Source organism: Rhinatrema bivittatum, chromosome 2 (genome assembly GCF_901001135.1).
Source record: "Rhinatrema bivittatum chromosome 2, aRhiBiv1.1, whole genome shotgun sequence".
Lineage (NCBI taxonomy): Eukaryota > Metazoa > Chordata > Amphibia > Gymnophiona > Rhinatrematidae > Rhinatrema > Rhinatrema bivittatum.
The window spans coordinates 823,677,356-823,699,577 of NC_042616.1; positions in this window are offsets into that span (position 1 = coordinate 823,677,356).

The window sequence follows — 22,222 nt, forward strand, 5'->3', positions numbered from 1 at the left end:
TAGCCATACAGCAGCAGTGACAGTGGCAGCAGAAGAATGAGAGAGGCTCTGAGGTTGCTGGCAAAAGAAAGAGAGGGGGTCTCTGCCTTTAGTGTGTGCATGTGTATGAATGGGAGGCTGCCTGGCGGTGTATGTGTGTGAATGCATGGGTGCCTGCCTGAGGGTGTGTCTGTGTATGAGAATGTATGGGTGTCTTCCTGGGGTTTGTATGTGTGAGAATAGGTGCCTGCCTGTTTGTGGTGTATGTGTGTGTGTGAGAATAAATTGGTGCCTGCCTGGGGGTCTGTGTGTGTGAGAATGAATGTGTGCATGCCTGGGGGATGGGGAGGGAGTGGTGTGAAAATGAATGGGAGCCTGCCTGGGGTTCAGTGTGAGAATGACTAGGAGCTTGCCTGTGTGTGTGTGTGTGTCTGTGTGAGAACGAGTGGGAGCTTGACTGGGAGTGTGTGTTTGTGTGTATGTGAGGGAGCCAGTGAGAGTGAGAGCATGAGTGTGCATGAGAAAATCCAGGGGAGTAAGAGTTTGTGTGGGGGGGTGTGTGGAGGGGGAGAGAGTGTCTTAGAGCCTGAGAGTGTGTCAGTGTCTGCGAGAGCGAGAAGTTATGGTGGGTATAAGAGCATGAATGTGTATGTATGTGACAGTGTATGTGTGAGAGAGAATGGACATGTGAGTATGTGTGAGAGAGGATAACCTCCTAATCCTCGACAATATCGGGGTGACTGGAAATCAAGAGCTCCCATGTATGGACAGCAGGGGCTTTTTAAAATCCTTATTAGTTTTAATTATTGTGTGTTATTTGATATATGTACTGTTTTGAAATATTTTATTGGTGTTTGGAAATTGTAAATTTCCTGGCGTGTAGCCAGATGGACTCAGAACAAATGGGATAGTATCCGCGTGCTAGCAGTTGGAGACGGATCTGACGTCAGCACGGGGGTATATAGCCCCACAGGAAGCGCAGCGATTCAGTAATTTCCGTCTCCAAAGCAGTTTGGAGTGCCTACACGCTGGTTCGAGCGTGCTTTCCAAGACTACTTTAATCTTTCTCTTTTTGCTTTGTCTTCTAGATTACCTTCTCTCCTACCAAGTTTTGAGCCCGGCGCTCCTTCGGGGACGTTTTCAGCTCGCCCCCGAGTTGAGCTTCCCGGGGCGCCTACCGGGGCCCCCCGGTGGGAAAGTCCTCGGTCCGGCCGAACCGCGGCTGGGATGTTGCCTCCCGGGGGAGACCCGGGGTGGCTCCAAGGCCCTCGGTCCCGGCGTGGACGAGGTAGCGGGTGCACTTCCTCCAATCGCGGCGGTGAAAGGTATCGGCCCTTTCCCCTCGCAGCCGGAGACCGCCTGTGTTCCAGCCTCGAAGAACCGAAGATCGGGTAAGGCGTACATCTCTGCGCACAGGTCTCCGAAGTTCGAGGATCGGCGGCGTGGCAGGCCGTGGAGGAGCGGCTCTGTTCAGGTACTCCGCGCCCGTAATAGGCGCGGCTTTCTTCCTTTTTGTGCGTCTCTGTACGCGTATTGGCTGCCACTGTGAATGTTTGCCGCATACTATTGTCTGCTCTTCATTTCATGCTTTTGAATTGACTGCCGCATACTATTGCCGCTGTGCGCTTATTATATTCAGCGCCTATTGCTGCCGCATACTATTGCCACTGTGCGCATACTATATTCAGCGCCTATTGCTGCCGCATACTATTGCCGCTGTGCGCATACTATATTCAGCGCCTATTGCTGCCGCATACTATTGCCGCTGTGCGCATACTATATTCAGCGCCTATTGCTGCCGCATACTATTGCCGCTGTGCGCATACTATGTTCAGCGCCTATTACTGCCGCATACTATTGTCACTGTGCGCATACTGTGTTTAAGCGCCTATTACTGCCACATACTGTTGCCGCTGTGCGCATACTATATTCAGCGCCTATTACTGCCGCATACTATTGTCACTGTGCGCATACTGTGTTTAAGCGCCTATTACTGCCGCATACTATTGCCGCTGTGCGCATACTATATTCAGCGCCTATTACTGCCGCATACTATTGTCACTGTGCGCATACTGTGTTTAAGCGCCTATTACTGCCGCATACTATTGCCGCTGTGCGCATACTATATTCAGCGCCTATTACTGCCGCATACTATTGTCACTGTGCGCATACTGTGTTTAAGCGCCTATTACTGCCGCATACTATTGCCGCAGTGCACATACTATATTCAGCGCCTATTACTGCCGCATACTATTGTCACTGTGCGCATACTGTGTTTAAGCGCCTATTACTGCCGCATACTATTGCCGCTGTGCGCATACTATATTCAGCGCCTATTACTGCCGCATACTATTGTCACTGTGCGCATACTGTGTTTAGCGCCTATTGCTGCCGCATATTTGTGCGCGCTTCTTGTCTCTGGTATGGATCAGCACGCGGCCGCGTCCTCGGCGGCGCTGCCGCTTGTCTCCGACATTTCAGCCCTTGGCCTCTGCTCAGTATGCCATCTTAGAGCCACGCGCAGTGCTGAGCCTGATTCGCTATGTGTCCAATGTGAGGCAGCAGGGGGACCCTCGGGCCTGGACCAGTCTCAGCCGCAGTTTCTTGGCAGTTCCCCTGGGGCTACCCCGGATTTGGGGGGCAGTCTTGACCAGTCAGGTGTCCCGGGGCCCCTTGTACCCCGGCGATTAGAGGCTGCTTCCATTTCCTGGGTGGATCTTTTTCAGGGTATTCATGCCTTTGTCCAAATGCAGACGGCTTCCCGCCCGGGCCCTACTGGTCCGGCTGCTTCTGTGGTTCCTGTTTCTGCGCTTCCGGCGGTGGCTGCATCTGCGCCGCCTCCTGCCGCTGCTCCGGTGCCTACGCCTCGGGATCCTGTGCCTGGACCCTCCCAGCCTTATCGGGAGCGTGACCTCCCGCCACTGGACAGTCCGGAGCTATCGGACCAGGAGGTTTCGCCGGACGAGTCCGACCTCCCGGACGAGGGGGACCTCCCTCCGGGGATTGAACCTTATAGAACCATGAGGAGGTTCTTCCCTAAGGAGGACCTCTCGGACCTCGTGACTCAGTGTCTGGCGGAGTTGGATATCACTGGTCCCAGTGCTTCGGTTCCTTCGGCGCAGAACCCTCTGCTGGAAGGTCTTCGTCCTACAGCCCGCCATTTTCCTTTCTTGCAGGCGGCTCAGCAACTAATCGAATTGGAATGGGCGGCGCCGGCGGCTTCCTTCCGGGGGAGCCGGGCCCTGAAAGGCATGTACCCGCTGGCTCCGGCTCTCCAGGACCTGCTGGCGTGTCCTCAGGTGGACGCCTTAGTTAGCGCTGTGGTCAAGCGCACTACTATTCCAGTGGAAGGGGGGACGGCCCTCAGGGAGCCCCATGACAGACGAATGGACGCCATTCTGAAACAATCTTTTGAGGTGGCGGCTCTTTCTTTGCGGATTGCGGCCTGCTGCACGGTGGTGACACGTGCCTGCTTGTCTCAGGCCAGGAACAACGCCCCTGCGGCCGACATGGAGTCCGCTCTTTCCTTTCTCACCGATGCCGCATCGGATTTGGTTCGCACTACTGCTAAGGGGATTTCATCCTCCGTAGCCGCCAGGAGGCAGCTCTGGATCCGGCCATGGGCAGCTGATGCGCCTTCGAAGTCTCGTCTCACCAGGTTACCCTTTCGGGGCTCGTTTCTGTTTGGCAGTGACCTTGATAAGCTAGCCTCTACCTGGGGTGCCTCTCCTGTGCCCAGACTTCCGGAAGACCGATCCAGAAGGGGACAGCGCTCTTTTCCACGGCCCTACAGGGGCAGGAGTTCCCAGCGCTTTGTTCCGTATAGGGGGCGCTATCAGGCGACTCGTCCTCCGGCCCGGACTCAGTCCTTGCAGCGCAAGCGGGGGGCGGGCCCGGGCTCGGGCCCCGGTCGCGCACCACAATGAGAATTTGCCGATTCATCTGGGGGACGAGGCCATAGGGGGCAGGTTGACCCTCTTCTACCCCAGATGGGTCGAGATTACGTCGGACCAGTGGGTCCTCGCCGTTATCCGGGAAGGATATTATCTGGATTTCCGCCTTCTCCCTCCGGACAAGTTTGTGGAATCTTCATGTCCCCGGCACAAGGAGGCAGCGTTGGAAGCGACTCTGGCGAGGCTCCTGTCCTTGAACGCCATCTTCCCAGTACCTGCCTGGGAAGTGAATTCTGGACAGTATTTCATGGTACCCAAGAAAGGGGGCACTTTTCGGCCTGTGCTGGACCTCAAGTCGGTCAATTGCTACTTACGGGTACCGAAGTTTCGTATGGAAACTCTGCGCTCCGTCAAAGCCGCAGTCCAGCCCGGGGAATTCCTCACGGCCTGTCAGAGGCATACCTGCATATTCCGATCCATCCAGATCATCAGCGCTACCTGCGCTTCAAGATTCTGGGCCGCCACTTCCAGTTTCGGGCTCTACCCTTCGGATTGGCCACGTCCCCACGGACATTTACCAAAGTGGTAGTAGTGGTGGCGGCAGCCCTCAGGCGAGAAGGGATTCTGGTCCATCCCTACCTAGACGACTGGCTGATCAGGGCGAAATCTCGAGAGGAGAGCCTGCGGACAACCGACAGAGTGATCGCCCTTCTGGAAAGCTTGGGCTGGGTAATCAACCCCAGCAAGAGCTCACTAGTGCCTTCCCAGTCAATAGAGTATCTGGGAGTGCAGTTCGACACCCGGGCGGACACGGTCAGTCTTACGACCAAGAGACAGTTGAAACTTCAGCACCGTATCCAGTATCTGATGACGGTCAGTCGGCCCATAGCCTGGGATTATCTGCAGGTTCTGGGTCTCATGGCGTCCACCCTGGAAGTGGTGCCTTGGGCGCGGGCCCATATGAGACCTCTACAGCATTCCCTGCTCTCTCGCTGGAGCCCCCGTCGACGGGACTATTCCACACACCTTCCTCTACCGACCAGAGTTCAGATCCAGCTGCGGTGGTGGTTGCAGTCCAACCACCTCAGCAGGGGGTCGGTGATGTCCTCGCCCACGTGGATCTTGCTCACCACGGATGCCAGCCTGAGCGGCTGGGGAGCACATTGCGAGGAGCTCACCGCGCAAGGGCGATGGAACGGAGAAGAGTCAACGTGGAACATCAATCGCCTGGAGGCCCGGGCAGTCCGCTTGGCATGTCTTCAACTCGCTCACAGACTAAGGCACAGAGCTGTCAGAGTGATGTCCGACAACGCCACCACGGTGGCCTACATCAACCGGCAGGGCGGCACCAGAAGCCGACAAGTCTCTCTGGAGATCGCCCCACTGATGGTTTGGGCAGAGGCGAATCTGCAAGACATCTCCGCCGTCCACATTGCCGGGAAGGACAATACCACAGCAGACTTCCTCAGCAGAGAAAGCCTGGATCCGGGGGAGTGGCAGCTGTCCCACACCGCTTTCCAGATGATTGTCGATCATTGGGGGATTCCGGCCATGGATTTACTGGCGGACAAGTCCAATGCTCAGGTACCCAGATACTTCAGCCGCAGGCGCAACCCGTTCTCACGCGGAATCGATGCCCTGGTCCAGCCATGGCCTCCAGGGACTCTCCTGTACGCCTTCCCTCCGTGGCCTCTGCTGGGCGCTCTCATCCACAAGATTCAGACTCACCGGGGCCTAGAATGGCACCAGACTGGCCAAGAAGACCCTGGTACGCGGACATGAGAAGACTACTGGCAGGGGAGCCTCTTCCCCTGCCTCCTCTCCGGGACCTTCTACATCAAGGTCCCATTCTACACGAGGCTCCAGCGCAATTCTCTCTTACGGTCTGGCCCTTGAGAGGGCGAGACTGAAGAAGCGAGGTTACTCGGGGCCCGTGATTGAGACACTCCTCCGAGCTCGCAAGTTTTCCACATCCCTTACCTACTTACGGATCTGGAGAGTGTTTGAAGCCTGGTGCGACACTCACGACACCAATCCACATGCCACCACCATACCTATTGTGTTGGATTTTCTGCAGGATGGCCTTCAGAAGGGTCTCTCCCTTAGCTCCATCAAGGTTCAGGTAGCGGCTCTGTCTTGCTATGGTCCCAGGAGGGATGGCAAGACCATCGCCCAGCACCCAGATGTCTCTCGTTTCCTGCTGGGTGTCAAGCATATTCGTCCGCCACTAAAGTGGCCTGTGCCCTTATGGAACCTTAATCTTGTTTTGGATTTCCTCGCGGGATCCACCTTCCGACCCCTTTGGGGCTTGTCTCTCCGGTCTCTCACCTTGAAGTTGGTGTTCCTGCTGGCGGTGTGTTCCGCACGCCGCGTCTCAGAGCTACAGGCACTGTCCTGCCGCGATCCCTTTCTACGGATCACTCCGGAGGCTATCCATCTTCGGACGGTTCCCTCCTTTCTCCCTAAAGTGGTTTCACAGTTTCATCTTAACCAGACTATATCCTTGCCTACCACGGTAGGTTTGAAGAAATCTGAAGAAGGCCGTTTATTACGCCATCTCGACATCGGCAGATTGCTGCCCTGGTATCTGGACGTGACACAAGACCTGCGAATGACAGACCACCTGTTCGTCCTCCACAGCGGGAAGAAGCAAGGTGAAGCGGCCTCGCGGCCCACCATTGCCCGCTGGATTAAGGAAGTTGTCAGAGCAGCCTACGTGGAGGCCGGGAAGGCTCCGCCTCTTCAGGTTAAGGCTCATTCCACCAGAGCGCTCGCAGCGTCCTGGGCAGAGACCAGGATGCTGTCACCTGCAGAGATCTGTAAAGCAGCGACGTGGTCCTCCCTCCATACCTTCTCTCGGTTCTACCGCCTGGATGTCCAGGCCAGGGAGGACTCTGCTTTTGCGAGGGCGGTACTACATGGTCCTCAGGCAGCCTCCCCCCCTAGCTGGGAGTAAAGCTTTGGTACATCCCATTTGTTCTGAGTCCATCTGGCTACACGCCAGGAAATGTTTGGATTACTTACCTGGTAATCCCCTTTTCCTTAGTGTAGACAGATGGACTCAGCATCCCGCCCTGCTGCCTGTGTACATGGGTTCACCGATTCCAGGTAAGCCATGGCTTTTCTTTCCATGAGAGCGTACGCTCTACCTGTTTCGGCGTTTTCCGGTTGTGAACACTGGTGGTCTCCAGCCAATGTCAATCGGTCAGGGGAATCCTGTTTTCACTTTTCACTTTTCACTGAGCGTCAGTACACACATCCATAACAGCTTTTGCAAGGAAGATTACTGAATCGCTGCGCTTCCTGTGGGGCTATATACCCCCGTGCTGACGTCAGATCCGTCTCCAACTGCTAGCACGCGGATACTATCCCATTTGTTCTGAGTCCATCTGTCTACACTAAGGAAAAGGGGATTACCAGGTAAGTAATCCAAACAATATATATATGATTTTAATTAATAGAAATTCTATTTATCAGTAGTTTTAAAATATTTTATTAGTATGGTTTTACTATTATAACTGATGCTTTGTTTCTTGATTTTATTTGTTTTATGAGGAATGGTTGAACTGTTTTTCCATTGCTAATACACAGAGTCTGGCTTCTTGGGGTTTCCATTTCAGTTTTTTCTAATTTGTGCTCCTTTATTTTGTATTCTGTATTTGGTGAGGGTCTGTCTCTGCTCTGTGTGTGTGTGACCATGATGAGAGATTCTGCTATCATATAGTGTCTGTATAGAGATCTATAGCAATTTGGTTTGTTTTGTTTCCTCAGTAGGTGGTGTATTGGTATTCTAGGACCCAGTGTAATATTTACCCTTGCTTTTTCACAGGTAGGGTTATTGTTGTTTGAGTCCTTGGTGTTATTACTGTTGTGTTACGATGGGATTGCAGTATAGATTTTGAGTGTCTTTTTTGCGGGGTTTTGTGTTAGTTCACAATGTGCCTGGCAGTGGAAGGTGTTTGTGCTGCTGTTACTGTGAGGTGCCACCAGAATTTGAAAATATCTTTCAGTATGATGAGCTGTAAGGGAAACATTCAAGCTCCATTGTTTGGGGGAATTTCAGTGGATGCACAGAGTTACAGAACTGGAGGTGCAGGGTTTATATTGACATTCTGTCCCTTCCTATAAATTCCAGACTTCACTCTCATAGCCATATAGAATTAGTTGAATGAGGCTATCAAATAATTTTATAGTGTGAAACTGGCCAGCTTTTTAAAATAATGTAGAGGACCCTTTGGACTTTTTTTTAACAACACTTTTTTTTATAACCAATTTTAAAGCAGGATCCATGCTATAGAGGTGGGTGTGATGAAGAAATGTCATTTTGGCTCCCCCCACCCCCCACCCAAAACAAATTCTTCTGTCTAGAGATGCCACTGATTTTCTGTGGCACACAAATGCATTGGCCCCTGGGCGCCGGAGACCCTTGGTGCGCCACTGGGTGCGAGCCATATGGGGCCGCAAGTGGTGGCAAAGAGGAGTGGAGATTTGGCGGCCGCAAGCAGTGCCCAATCTGCTCGCGACCCAGAAAACCCCAGTCAGCGGGCGTGATCGAGAATGAGGTAGGAGTCAGGGCCGAGACCGGGGGGGGCGCAAGGAAGAAGGCTCGCCTAGGGCGCCAAATCCCCTTGCACCGGCCCTGAGGCCGATTGTAAGATGTGTTGTGTGTGGGCTTGACCCTCCGAAAGCCAGAATACACTAATACACTTCCGGGAAGACATTTTCCTATGTCTCACCTAAGTCACAGAGCCTCACCAAATACAGAATAGAGCAACCATAAAGTAGAAATAAAAACATGCAGACAAAACTGATTTGGAAACCACAAGAAGCCAGACACTTTATCATACCATTCCTCAAACATCAAATAAAATCAAGAAATAAAATACATAATCATAATCAACACAGCCAATGCAATCCATTCCCACATATCCCCTCCCTCCCCCTCCCTCACTCGCACCGGCAACTTTATAGACCTAAAAACTAATCTATTGTCTAAGCCTGCTACATTCGTTTATTTGTTAAACTCCGTTATTTTAAACTTAGTTATGTATAACTTATTATACTAATTGTTTGCTTTCGCTCTCTACTCTCCCATCCTGTAAACCCCTTGTTCTTTGTAACTTTATTTATTTATTCTCATAGTTAATTGGTTACCCTTTGTTTCAATGTAAACCGGTACGATAAGACACCAGTCTTGAGTATCGGTATATCAAAAGTGTTTTAAATAAATAAAATAAATAACAGTAAAAACATACTAATAACACCTGAAAAATAAAATGGATTTTAAAAAATCATGTTCTCCATACCGGGGAAGTTTTGATTTCCAGTCACCCTGAGATTATCGTGGATTAGTCTCCCCCAAGAAAAACAAGGCTCAGTAGCCCCAACATAATATCCCCAGCTGCACAAGTCCAACCCCTCACTAGTAGCATAATAATCCTACACATGGCGCTGGGTGCAAAAGTCTGGAAGGGCCCTCTCGCTTCTGGACTACTGAATGCATCTTAATTTTGTTGAGTTGTTAGCAATTTACAATTTCTAAGTGTAACCTCTGGGTGGGATGGATTGCACACACTGGGGCGGATTTTAAAACCCCTGCGCGCGTAAATCCAGAAGGATTTATGTGTGCAGGGCACTCGCGCGCCAGCGCGCCTATTTTGCATAGGCCACCGGCGCGCGCAGAGCCCCGGGACGCGTGTAAGTCCCGGGGCTTCGTGTTCGGGGGGCGTGGCGGAATGACGCGGTGTTTCGGGGCGTGGTGTTTCGGGGGCGGTGATGTGGGCGTGGTTTCGGTCCGGGGGCGTTCCGGGGGCGTGGCCACGGCCTCCGGAACAGCCCCCAGGACCGGACCGGACCACACCACGGAGCGGGGCAGCCGGCCGACGTGCGCAAAGTTACGCCTGCTTTCTGCAGGCGTAACTTTGCCGACAAAGGTAAGGGGGGGGGGTTTAGATAGGGCTGAGGGGGTGGGTTAGGTAGGGGAAGGGAGGGGAAGGTGGGGGGAGGGCGAAGGAAAGTTCCCTCCGAGGCCGCTCCAAAATCTTCATTTGGATCCATCCGGCTCCGAAATCGGAGCGGCCTCGGAGGGAACAGGCAGCGCGCGCTGGGCTCTGCGCACGCAGGTTGCACAAATGTACACCCCCTTGCGCGCGCCAACCCCGGATTTTATAAGATATGCGCGGCTACGCGCGTATCTTATAAAATCCAGCGTACTTTTGTTCGCGCTCGCGCAAGTATTTAAAATCTGCCCCACTGTGCGGAGGGGCACATAGAAAGAGAGATGGACCCTACCTGCACACAGTTCTCCATGGACAGCATTACACATCTGAGTTCCAGAGCTCCCTGGGGGGGAAGCATAGCTTCAAGGTCCTTTTACATTAAACCACCTACAAACCCCTTTCCTACTCCTATAGACAGCACTGATAATCTCCAAACTGAGAAGCAGTGTGATGTCCAACATCTTTACTGATAGCTGAATAACTTCATTGAAGAATATTTACAGCACTCAGATTTCAAATAGTCAATGAACAAGAAGGCATAAGAAAGATTAATAAATTTGTGACTTCACTCTTCTAGTAAAATCTTGTGATCTTCATGGAAGCCAATTTCTTAACAATTGATCTCCTCCTTCTCCTAGTTACTCAGATTGAAGATAGTTCAACCATTCTTCCAACTCTCAAATTTATCACAGCCTTCTCCCCATTGTGGAATGGTTAGAATTTAGTCACAATTACTTCATCAGAACACAAGAAATCCCAGTTCTCGTATCTTTACTGTAGTCTTCTCAAACTCTTTCTGAAAGCACCAAGTGGGTACTCCCTTCTAAAGAACAGCACACTTGAGTCATCAGCGAACACCATTCTTATACTATACCTTCAGCTCCTTTCACAGGGATTCTTGACTCACTGATGACTCTTCCACTATTTAAGTTCTCCCAGGTTGAAAGACAATTCTCTCCCAGGAGATTGGATGTTGATTCCCTGGTTTCAAGGGCATTCAGTTCCAAAGAGCAAAAATTGACTTGGACTCAAAAAGGGAAAAACCAAGACAAGAAGGGTGGAAAAAAACTTCCTTGCATCCAAATGAAGAAATAGTCAAGACAGACAGCTAAAGGTTGAACTCTGCATTGGGTCTCTGACTAATCTATCCACTGGATGTGAGAGAGGAAAGATTCTGCTGCTCTCTAACTTTGATTTAATCTTGTCCATAGACGTCTCAATCCTCTGCCAAAATTCACACAAGGCTCTCACAAGAAAGTCTCCAAAAATGGCTTAAAGGAGCAAACAGGCAAGATGCAAATTAGACGTGATGGCTGATCCCAAAAGGAATAACTGAATTCCACAGTCTGGGTAAACAAATAAGGATGGGTGTAGCAGTTACTACCCGAATCAATTAAGCCTGATACTTCACTTTCAATGCATATCAAGTGTAGCTCTCTGCTTCAACAGCAGGGGGAAATGAAGAAAAATGGATTTATATTCAGACAACCAAGAAAGACTGAATTGCACAGGCTGGGTAAACAAATAAGCGTGGGAGTAGCTTGCTTATTGCGGCAGTTACTACCCCTAACCAATTAAGCTAGATACTTCACTTAGATGCAGTTCCAGCACTGCTCTCTACATTAATGGCGGGGGTGGAAGGGAAATAGAACCAAAAGGTTACATTAATAGTTCACTTAGAAGCAGCGCGCGTATGTTATAAAATCGGGCGTAGATTTGTTTGCGCCAGGTTGGGCGAACAAATCTACGCCCGCGCTTATGTTTTAAGATCTGCTCCCTAGTGTACTAAGGTGGTACAATAAAAAGGGAGAATCATACATATTTACCATATCTCGTTATAACTTTCTATGCAGAAAAAGCATTACTTACCGGTTTCAATCGGCTCGATGGTGCCAAAGAGATGTCAGTCACTTAAAGTGGGCGTGTATGTAGTAAAACTTTGAAAATATTCTATTATCTGAGTTAGATTGATGGCACATCTCATAATTATTTATATTAAAAAAAACTAAAAACTGTAAGACTCTATTCCTAACTCATATTTATTGAGGTAATGAAGACGAAAGCGACTTTATAATTATCAAAAAAATGTTTTGGTTATACTGGAATGAAAAATTATAGCAAAATTTCTATTACAAACTTTTAATAAGTAACATACATACTTACATTTAACATGAATTAAATCAATAACTGGTAGTGCATCGGTAGCATCACTTACAACTTTTATGGGAACGCAAAGTGCACACTCTATTAGTAAAATGAAACAGACATAAAATAAAATCATCCGGAATGAAATGAATACGACATTCTTGTGTGAAACGCCAACTGGCTGCCAAGAATTCTAACTAGCTGGCATATGAAAAAGGAGAAAGAACACGGAAATGGTGAGAAATACTCGTACTTTAAATGTGAGGGCAGAGCTATAAATACTAAAAAAAAAAAAAAGGGAGGGGGGCAATGAAGAAGAAATGAACAAAGATTGTGAGACTTACTGAAAATAGTGACCATTAATATGATAACAAAATAAAACAATAAAAAAAATATAATTAGTGTGTGTGTTAAAGAAACCGAGTGCTAAGTGGATAAAAAGAGATAAAACTAATATAGTAGACTAACTTACAAACCAGCGATGCAGGGAAAAATGAAAGAAGAGAAAACCATACATATCTACCTTATATCGACATAGCGTCTCACGCAGCAAAAGCAGTAGGTTTAAATCTGCTCAGTGGCATGAAAAACATCTGTCAATCAAAAGACGCGGGCGTGTATATAATGTAATTTTTAAAGAATAAACAAACCAGATATTTAAAAATAATTGTTGATATATAGAAATAAAGTGAAGAGAATTATTAAAAAATTAAAATATTTTTATTTATTTATTTATTTAACGTCTCTTTTATACCGATGTCCGTTCGCACATCGCATCAGTTCACAAAAAACAAAACTTTTGGGCAGGGCCCGTACAAATAACAGATAATTAGATAACAAGGAAAAATACAATTAACTTTTGGGAGTAGCCCTTACATATAACAAAATCAATGCGTAGATGCAATGAAATAGAGCTGTAACCATAACTATATACAAAAGAGTGCATAGTATAAAATCAGCGGGCATAAGGCGTTCATAATAAGATATCAGTGGATACATCACAGTGAAGTTTATGTAATGGGGGGTGACATGGTGTAGGCTTGTTGAAAGAGCCAGGTTTTCAGTTTTTTTTTTTAAAGTGGGAGTATATGTCTCCATGCGGATATCATGGGGCAGGGATAGAAAAATAAATACATTTATGATAAATACTGCCATTACAGCATAAGTATATTGGCATTACAGTATAAGAAAACGTTTATTAGCACTGTTACAGTATAAGAAAAATGTTTATTAGCATTGCATTATAGTATAAGAAAACATTTATTACTACTGCATTACAGCATAAGAAAATGTTTATTAGAATGGGATTATAGTATATCAAAATGCTTATAGGCAAGGTATTACAGTATAAGAAAACATTTATTAGCACTGCATTACAGCATAAGAAAACATTAGCATTGCATTACATTATTATTATTATTATTATTATTATTTTATTTTTAACTTTTATATACCGACATTCTTGCATTAAATGCAAATCATGCCGGTTTACGATGAAACAGAAAAAGCGGGAAAAGATTCCTTAGTCGAATGCAATGAAACAGCTTAGTTAACGAAGGAAACCATAAATAAAACATTTTTTACATATACACAAAGGTTTGCACGAAGTGGTGCACAAAGGGGAGAGCCCCTTTGGCGCGCGACGCCTGGTGTTGAGGCTGTCTTAATGGTCCGATGTTAGTGACGTCATGGGGGGCGGGTCTAATGATCGCAGCACTTGCGTCGTTGCTTCTTTCCAGTTCCAGGTGAAGACCAAGCTGTTTCCTTCACTTCCCCTCCCATGACTGTGGGGAGAGAAGCGCTGCAGGGTGCCCCTTGATGTTACCTGGCTTCCCACACACGACGCCTGGTGTTGAGGCTGTCTTAATGGTCCGATGTTAGTGACGTCATGGGGGGCGGGTCTAATGATCGCATTATAAGAAAATGTTTATTAGCACTGCATTACAGCATAAGAAAATTTTTATTAGCGCAGCATTACAGCATAAGAAAATGTTTATTAACATTGCATTACAGCATAAGAAAATGTTTATTAGCACAGCATTACAGCATAAGAATACATTTATTAGCGCAGCATTACAGTATAAAAAAACCTTTATTAGCATTGCATTACAGCATAAGAAAATGTTTATTAGCACAGCATTACATTATAAGAAAATGTTTATTAGCATTGCATTATAGTATAAGAAAATGTTATTAGCACTGCATTACATTATAAGAAAATGTTTATTAGCACAGCATTACAGTATAAGAAAATGTTTATTTATTTATTTATTTGAAGAGTTTTATATACCGTTATTCGGAAAGCCATCATAACGGTTTACAAAGGAATACATTTTAACAAAGAGGTTATTAGATATCAACAAACATGTTGTAGTAACAATAATGATAAACATAACCAAGTAAGTCTCTGCAGATATAAGGTTGAATGTGGAGGGAGGTTAGTAATGTTGAGAATTAAGGTTATGAGTTTATTTGAGAGTTGGTCTGTGTAGATGATTGTGGATCCAAGAAGAATCTACGAAACAGTAAAGTTTTTAGGTCTTTTTTGAAGGTTTTTATATTGTGTTGAGATCTTGTCCTCAGGTAGCTTGTACCAAAGATTAGGGGAGGCGATGGAGAAGGCTCTCTCTCTTGTTGATGTTAGGTGAGCATCTTTGACAGTAGGGATTGATAAGAGATTTGAATTGCTGGAACGTAGGTTTCTTGAGGGGTTCTGTAGAGATATGTTAAGGGATTTAAGTCCTTGATGATCATTGTTAAGGACTTTATGGATGATAGACATGGATTTGTAAGCGATTCGTGCAGTGATAGGGAGCCAGTGTAGAGACGATAAGATGGGCGTAATATGGTCATTTCTTTTTTTTCCAGTTAGGACTCTAGCGGCAGAGTTCTGAAGTATTTGTAGTGGTTTGAGGGATGAGAAGGGTATACCTATTAGAAGGGAGTTACAATAGTCGAAGGTGGAGAAGATAAGTATTTGAAGTACTGTTCTGAAATCATCAGTGTTGAGAAATGGTTTTAAATGTCTTAGGGTTAGGAGTCTGTGGTAGCCTTCTTTGGTTTTGTTTGATATGTGATTCTTAAAAGACAAGTCTTTGTCTATGATAACTCCGAGGTTCCTGGAGTGGGATGTAGGGATTATAGTTGTCATGTGTTTGTCAGGAATTATTAGGGGTGGTGGAGTTAGGTTCTGTTTTTTGTCCATCAATATAATTTCAGTTTTGTCAAAGTTGATGATGAGTTTTAGGGAGTTTAGGAGTTGCTTGATAGAGATTAGAAGATCAGATGTTTCTCTATAGGTGTCTTCAATTGATTTTTTTTTATATAGTATTTTTATATATTTATATTTTTATATAGTATTATATATTATATGTATTATATTATATATAGTATTATATACATTATAGTATAAGAAAATGTTATTAGCACAGCATTACAGTATAAGAAAATGTTTATTAGCATTGCATTACAGAATAAGAAAATGTTTATTAGCACAGCATTACATTATAAGAAAATGTTTATTAGCATTGCATTACAGAATAAGAAAATGTTTATTAGCATTGCATTACAGAATAAGAAAATGTTTATTAGCACAACATTACATTATAAGAAAATGTTTATTAGCATTGCATTACAGAATAAGAAAATGTTTATTAGCACAGCATTACATTATAAGAAAATGTTTATTAGCACAACATTACATTATAAGAAAATGTTTATTAGCATTGCATTATAGTATAAGAAAATGTTTATTAGTGCAGCATTACATTATAAGAAAATGTTTATTAGCATTGCATTACAGAATAAGAAAATGTTTATTAGCACAGCATTACAGTATAAGAAAATGTTTATTAGCGCAGCATTATAGTATAAGAAAACCTTAGCAATACTAATAAATGCTTTCTTATGGTGTAATACCTTGCTAATAAGCATTTTGATATACTATAATCCCAGTAGAAGAAAACATTTATTAGCTTTGGAAAATTAAGAAAATCATTTTGTGAGTTATAAAAGTAAATCGCTAACCCGCCCTCAATCTCTGTCCCAAGTAATAGCGCTGGTTCGCAGTTATGTCTCGCCTGATGTTTGAGTCTTTTCCATGGTCCCGATGATTGACGAAGCCGCTGCACATGCTGGAAGTGCAGGACTAAGTGCAAATTCAATGTCCACTTCCTTCACGGAGTTGAAAAGTGCCAAACCAGACAAAAACAAGATATTCTCTGTATACGCTGATGACACAATCTCTTTCAAGGTAACTTTTAAACAGGCGTGTGGGCGCACATGTGCGCACGTTCGTTATGAGAGTGCAGGCTGGATTCCAGGCGCACTCCTGCAGGAGCAGTGCTGGACCGCAGGGCTGGGCTAGGGTTTGTCTTCTGCCTAGCCAGCCCCCTCCTTCGCAGGTTGGCTTCTATAGCTGAACATCATGGTTGCAAAGAAAGACTAGGTTGGACGAGGCAGGGTACGCACAGGCTGGAACTGAGGCCTGGATACTGGATCAGGCTGGCAGCAGGATACTGAGCAAGGACTGGGGCTCACAAAGCTATTGAACAGAACTGACCCCAGGACAGATCCCTGAGGCGCTCCACTTTTCACCCTTCCCGCCTCACAGTGACTTCTGTTTCCCACCACGCTTTGTCTATCATGCAACCAATTTCTAATCCATTCAGCCCCCGTGGGACTCACTTCTAGACTGCTCAGTTTATTTTCTCTTACTTTTGTTTTGTATTATTATTTCTTGCCATAAATATTTACTGTTCTCATCTTTCTAAATCTGCTTTCCCTTCCATTATCTGTTTAAATAATGTAGGTATAGATACATGTGAAAACCTGTAATCTATAGCTATCTGCTGTTGCACTCCTGGACCCTTACGCCAAGGTGGGGTTGATGCAACCTGCAGGGCGGAAGTCCTGCAGGTCCCTTTCGTCAACAGGCAGACCCGGAAGAGGGAAAGGCCTATCTAGAACTTTGCTTTACCAGCCCATGTTTCCCTCAGGTTAAGCCTTTGGGTGCCGGGGCCAGCAGGTCTTGGGTGGGGGCCTCTGCTGATGGTGGTGAGGTCCATTGAGGTAGCAGGGATAGAGCAGGTGTAGGCGAGGCATGACTGGAGATAGACAAAAGTCAGTGACAGACGGCAATCAAGAATGTCCAGCAGTGGGGGCCGAGGTCAGTACTGGGTATCCATCCGAAGGAAAAGGCGGGATGGATAGGCAGGGCAGGGAAGTGCGGAGAAGAACAGGAGGGCGGATACGTACTGAGGAACTGAACATGAAGACAGGGAACTACTTAAGCCGAAGATGATGAATGTTGGAGTAACACTCGCTACTGAAACATAGGGAGACCTGTTGCCGAGGCAAGGAAGTGGAGTTCTGGAGAGCCTTTTATAGGCTAGCTTGTGTGAGGTCATCAGGTCATGCCATGGGGCTTTTCCCACGTGGGCTCTTTAGACGTGGCAATATTGGTCACATACGTTTCTAAGGGGAGGCTCAGTAGTAGGGAGTCAGCAGCATCCAGCTGCAAAGCAAGTCTCTGGCATGTTGCCGCAAGGTGGAGTGAGGCCTGACGTGGAGAGGAGATGCATCCTACCACAAGGACAGCGTGCTGCGACCGGAGCCTGGCCTAGGAGGGCAGCGGGTCGTTGGGTTAGCCCACGGACTGCTGCTCGCAACATCTGTATCTGCTATAAATATAGATATAAGAACATAAGAAAATGCCATACTGGGTCAGACCAAGGGTCCATCAAGCCCAGCATCCTGTTTCCAACAGTGGCCAATCCAGGCCATAAGAACCTGGCAAGTACCCAAAAGCTAAGCCTATATATGTCTCTATCTGTATATTAATAAATGTTGTCTAAGATTATATATCATTCCTTTCTTGTTACTTAAATATCATCATCATCCATGCATTCCCAGACTGGGGATATTGTGTGACATCAGCCTATAAAGCCCTCAAATGGGATAATTCAGCCCTATCACGTGAAGTCTTAACTATGGGTGCACGATGATAAATGATAGGAAATCTGCAATATCCTTTATTGCCAGGCTTCCCAGTGACTGAGCTTTGCAATCGCTTTCTGCTAATTATCTGAACGGCATTAGCACCATAAATCTAAATAAAAATACTTAAGCCCACAACAGGATTTATATCACCTAATTCACCTGCCATTAGTGGATACATGCCAGTCCCTGTGAGATGTGATATTCACCCAGATGCCACTCGGCACAGCCCCCAGACACCACTGACTTCCCAATGCTGCTGAGTAAGGCCTCTCACGCTGCCAGCCTGCTTCTGCACTGGACGTCCATAGGCGCACATGCACAACTCCTTTAAAGGCCCTGCGGCGGAAAAGCTTCTGAAGTGCCCCTTGATGACATCATTCAGCCCTTACTATATAAGGGCTCCACAGACTATGCTCCAGTACCTCAACAATGGTACTACTACACTGGCTGTGAAGTAGGTGTTGCTGCTTTGTTCCTGGTTCCTGTTTTCTTAGCCTTGCCTTGTTTCTCCAGCCTAGCCTTGCCTCTCCTCCTCAGCCTCGTGTGTCTCGTCTACTTGCCTTTCCTTGAATTGACTCCTAATTCTGGACCTTCACCATTCTTACTTGCAACCTGTTTCCGACCCTTGCTTGAACATTGATCATTTTTGCCTGCCGCCTGCCTTTGCCTCGCCAAAAACTTGCCGGCTCCCAGACCCAAGAGCTCAACGCAAGAGGAAAGGGTTGGTATAGATGAAGCTTCTAGTCTGTCTCTTCCCTGTGTAGCTCTGCCAGCTGTCTGTGGGAACCTACGGGCCTTCCCCATAGGTTAAGATAATCTTGCCACAGCAGCAAGGGTTCACAGATCTTACAGATTGCTGAGGCCATGGACCAGTGGACCTAACCTCGCTCCAGGCCATTACAGGCCTGGCCCAGCATGTTCAAGAATAGTAGGGTTTTTTTAACCTGGTGACCAGCCTGCTTGAAAGACTTTTGTGCTGTATGGGTGCTCTGACACTGGCATCAGCTCATCTTCCAGCAGCCCCGCTTCCTCCCCACCCTGTGTCGCCACACAGACTAGTTCCTCAACTTCCGCTGTCACCATGCTATTATGGGGATCCTAAAAAATGCCGTGATTTCATTAATCAGTGCTGCATGCATTCTGAGCTCCAGGCTGCACTCTTCCCCAGCGATAGACCCAAGGTGACCTACATTCTGTCATTGCTAGGTGGCAGTGCGCTGGCTTGGGCCTCTCCCGTATGGGAATGGGATGATCCGCAGCTTCAGAGCCTCTCAGACTTCCTCCTACAGTTTGGCTGGTGTCTGAAGAGCGGTGCTGGACTTCAACCTTGGCAGATGATCTGTTCTGGATTCAGCAGGGCTCAAGGCTTCTCAGAGACTATGCTATAGAATTCCGCAAACTGGAATCTGAACTGCACTTTGAGGGAGGACAGTCTCACCACTATCTTCTGGCAAGGATTGCCTTGATATCATTGACTGGTCACACTGATCGCCACTTTCAAGAAAGGGCTCAGGAGAGTAAGGCTACTCGGCATCCAGTGGTGTTGGCCTCCCATTTCCAGTCTCCTCTCAGCTCGGTGTTGTCACCAGAACCCAAGGTCCCTGAAAAATCCTTACAATTGGTCCAAGCCAAGATTTCCCCTGAAAGGAAGGTTTATAGATGGCAATCGGGCTTGTGCCTATACTGTGCTGGCCATGGTCATCTGGTGTCACAGTGTCCTGAGAAATCAGGAAATTCCCATGCCTAGAGTTGATTGGTGAGGCAGCCCTACGTTGAAGACTCTCTCTTTCCAAACTACTGGTGCCCGTCTCCATCTCCTCTGAACTCTGTCCGTTTAAAGTGGAAGCCTTTCTGGATTCTGGACCTGGAGGGAACATCATTGATCAAGCTCTGGTTCGTCAATATCAGATTTCTACCACCATCCTGGAACACCTTGTGACCATATCATTCATATACGGAAACCCTTCCCCTGGCTGCCTTATGGAGGTTACAGCCACACTCACCCTCCAGACTAGTTTCCTCCACAAGGAAGCTATTTCCTTTCATGTGATTCCAAAAGCTGTAAATTTGGTCATCTTGGGTTTGCCCTGGCTATAACACCACCTGCCAGTTATTGACTGGCAATCCTTGGAATTGGCATGTTGGGGATTTCACTTGCTCTGCTACCTGTCTCGCCCTATTCAGCCACTGGCCTGCTTGACTCTGGCAATCACTATATCAGACTCCCTCCACAATATGCTGATTTCACTGATGTGTTTTCCAAACAGTGGGCTGAAACTCTTCCACTACATTGCTCCTACGATTGTGGCATAGGCCTCCTTCCTGATGAAATGCCCCCACAGGGAAGGGTCTATCTGTTGTCAGTTCGAGAAACCAAGGCCATGAGTCAATATATTGAGGAGGACCTAGAAAGGGGCTTTATTCGGCCTTCTTCTTCCCCTGCTGAAGTTAGTTTATTCTTCGTAGGCAAGAAAGATGGGATTCTCAAGCTTTGTATCTATTACGGAGGCCTCAATACCATGAAATAAAGAACCAGTATCAACTTCCTTTCATCTGAGAATTATTTGACCACCTGCAAGAGGCCAAGCTCTTCACTAAGTTAGTATGGGGAGCATACAACCTCATTCTCATCAAAGAGGAAGACGAGTGGAAAACTGCATTCAACACTTGAGACGGGCATTATAAATACTTCATCATGCCATTTGGAATCTGTTATGCCCCAGCAGTATTTCAAAGTATGGTAAATGAAATATTTCATGATCTCTTATACTCCTATGTTGTGGTCTACCTTGATGAAATACTCATCTAGTCTCAATCTCTGACTCAGCACTGAGTACATGTTAAACAGCTACTACAGTGACTAAGAGACCACCATCTGTATGTGAAACTTGAAAAATGCCTCTTTGAGCAAGAACAGCTTCCCTTCTGGATTGCATCATTTCTTGGACTGGTTTTCATATGGATTCTGCAGAGCAGAAAGCAATCTCGACTGGCCCCAGCTAGTCGGCCTTTGGACACTGCAGTGTTTTCTCTGATTCGCTAACTACCACCACCAATTCATTCCTGGGTACTCTACCATTACAGCACCTTGACCAGAAAAGGTGCATATACCTGGAATTGGTCCACTGAAGCCATCGATGCCTTTCAGGCTCTCAAGCAAGCCTTCTTTCAAGGACCTTTCCTACATCACCCAAACCCTAATCGCTCCTTCGTACTGGAGGTAGATGCTTCTATCCTTGGGGTAGGAGCTGTCCTCCGTCAACACAGTGACCAAGGGAGCCTTCTGCCATGATCCTTTTTCTATAGAAAATTCTCTCCAGCAAAGAGGAATTACATGATTGGAGATTGCAAACTCCTTGCGGTGAAATTGGTGCTGGAAAAATGGGTGGCACCAACTAGAGGGGGCTAAATATTGGATTACAATCTACACTTAACCACAAGAATTTGGAATACTTTCAGCAACAACTTAATCCAAGACAGGATCTCTTTTCTCTCTTCTTCAACTGGTTTGATTTTGAGTTCCTCTACAGTCCTGCAATCAAAACTCTTAGAGCAGATGCTCGCTCCAGCTCTTTTCTAAAAGAACACTTAATCCACCTGACCACTGATTTTATCACGGATCTCTCTCTATCGCTCGCACGGCTCCACCATGATATGGGTCATGGTGATAGATTCTCCAAGATGGCACATTTCATTCCTCTCCCAGGCTTGCCTTATGCCCCTGAATTGGCCCACCTTTTTGTCCAGCACATCTTCAAGTTATGTGACTCCCCTCCCATTTCTTGTTTAATAGAGGCATCCAATTCATGGCCCGATATTGGAAGGGCCTGGTAAAAAAAAAATTTGGTATTACCCTGGACTTTTCCATAGCCTACCATCCTCAAGGCATCAGCCAAACAGAGAGAATTAACCAAGTCCTCAAGACCTTCTTCCGCCTATACTTCAACAAAAGACAAGATGATTGGGTCATTCTCTTACCCTGGGCTAAGTTTTCGCACAGCAATCACATTAGTTGTGCCATTGGCTCATCCCTATTTCATATTGTCTATGGGTCCCTTTGACACATCCTTTCTTGATGGCTTGTCCAGCCTCCCATCTCACAGTCCAAGGACTCCAGGGTTTGTGGCTACAAACCAATCAGCTGATATCCAAGGCAGCAGCCCAGACAAATAATACACTGATAAAACACGCAGACCAGCTCCACAA